General features: G+C 35.0%; 1 long non-coding RNA gene across 1 annotated transcript; it reads right to left on the bottom strand.

Moving 5' to 3' along the window:
* Positions 1-345: 345 nt before the first annotated feature.
* LOC134797276 (uncharacterized) lies at positions 346-1,565 on the bottom strand. The gene is made up of 2 exons (XR_010145062.1): positions 1,122-1,565; positions 346-968 (listed from the first exon to the last, which is right to left on the bottom strand). It is a non-coding gene; the product is annotated as an uncharacterized LOC134797276 (long non-coding RNA).
* Between the last annotated feature and the right edge of the window lie 475 nt (positions 1,566-2,040).

Consider the following 2,040-nt stretch of genomic DNA (forward strand, 5'->3'; position numbering starts at 1 on the left):
GTTTGTTGTATGGGAGCCCTATTTAAATCTTTATTTTATTCTGTTTTTAGTATTTGTTGTTATAGCGGCAACAGAAATACATCATCTGTGAAAATTTCAACTGTGAGATACAGCCTGGTGACAGACGGACGGACGGACGGACGGACGGACGGACGGACAGCGAAGTCTTAGTAATTAGTACAGTCATTATAGATTTTGACCCGTGAATAATTAGTTCTTGGATTTTTTTTTCGTAGGTCCCTCGGGGGGGTCACTGGGAGTGTAAATTCAAAAAGTAGGCTGAATCAGGCTCCTGCGTATATTCGAAAAACGGTTTTTTTTTTAAAAAGCGGTTTTTCTTCAACAACTCGGCCATTTTTGATTTTACAGTAAAACCGTAAGGACAAAAATTGTAGGAAATTTGATTCTCTACAAGTTAGTCCAGTCATTATATCCAAAAAACCGACCCTTCCCGTGAATAATCAGTTCTTGGATTTTTTTTTCGTACGTCCCTCGGGGGAATCACTGGGAGTGTAAATTCAAAAAGTAGACTGAATCAGGGTCCTGTGTATATTCGAAAAACGGTTTTTTTTTAATAACTCGGTCATTTTTGATTTTACAGTAAAACCGTGAGGACAAAAATTTTAGAAAATTTGATTCTCTACAAGTTTGTTCCTCACAATTTTTCTTCTAGGATCGATAGTTTGGAAATAAAATTTGAAAAAAGCGACAAATTCAAAATATTTTCAACATCTCGTTTATTTTCAACTTTACGACATAAATGAAGAGGACTAAACTTGTAGAGAATCAAATTCTGAACAATTTTGGTTCCCACCTTCTTTCCCCCAAAATCGATATTTTAGAAATTAAACCTGAAAAACGCGACAAATTCAAAATATTATCATTATCTCCTATGTTCTACGCTTTAAGGCATAAATGAAGGGAAACAAAGTTGTAGAGAATCAAATTCTGAACAATTTTTGTTCGAACTTTTTTTCCACCAAAACGATATTTTTTGAATTGGACCTAAAAAAATGCGACAAATTCGAAATATCATTATCTCGTTTATTTTCAACTTTACGGCATAAATGAAGGGAAAAAAACTTGTAGAGAATCAAATTTTCTAAAATTTTTGTCCTCACGGTTTTACTGTAAAATCAAAAATGACCGAGTTATTCAAGAAAAACCGTTTTTCGAATATACACAGGACTCTGATTCAGTCTACTTTTTGAATTTACACTCCCAGTGATTCCCCCTAGAGACGTACGAAAAAAAAATCCAAGAACTGATTATTCACGGGAAGGGTCGGTTTTTTTGGATATAATGACTGGACTAACTTGTAGAGAATCAAATTTCCTACAATTTTTGTCCTTACGGTTTTACTGTAAAATCAAAAATAGCCGAGTTATTGAAGAAAACCCGTTTTTTTGGAAAAAAATCATTTTTCGAATATACGCAGGAGCCTGATAAAGCCTACTTTTTGAATTTACACTCCCAGTGACCCCCCCGAGGGACCTACGAAAAAAAAATCCAAGAACTAATTATTCACGGGTAGGGTCGGTTTTTTGGATATAATGACTGTACTAAATAGGGTCCCGTTTTACCCTTTGGGTACGGAACCCTAAAAATTAATGGAAATTCTGATACTCTGTGCACCATGGATCGGAGTGAAGAAGGTTACATATCAGAATACCGAAAATCGATTTACCTAATGTTGAATCACCTATGCTCGTTTCACCTATTTTGCAAAATACCTAATGATCAATTAACCTAAGCTCATAACACCTAATGAACGCATTACCTATTACACGTTTCACCTACAATTGGTTTACCTAAGCTCAGAATACCTATGGTCGATTTACCTAAAGTTGAAACGCCTAATACTCGAAATGCCTAAAGCTAATATACCTAATACACGAAACACCTAATGTTGATATACCTAATGCACGAAATACCTAAACTCGGTATACCTAATGATCGAATTACCTAAAGTTAACATACCTACTGCACGAATTACCTAACGTCGGTATACCTAATGATCGAATTACCTAAAGTTAATAT

This window comes from Cydia splendana, chromosome 15 (genome assembly GCF_910591565.1).
Source record: "Cydia splendana chromosome 15, ilCydSple1.2, whole genome shotgun sequence".
NCBI lineage: Eukaryota > Metazoa > Arthropoda > Insecta > Lepidoptera > Tortricidae > Cydia > Cydia splendana.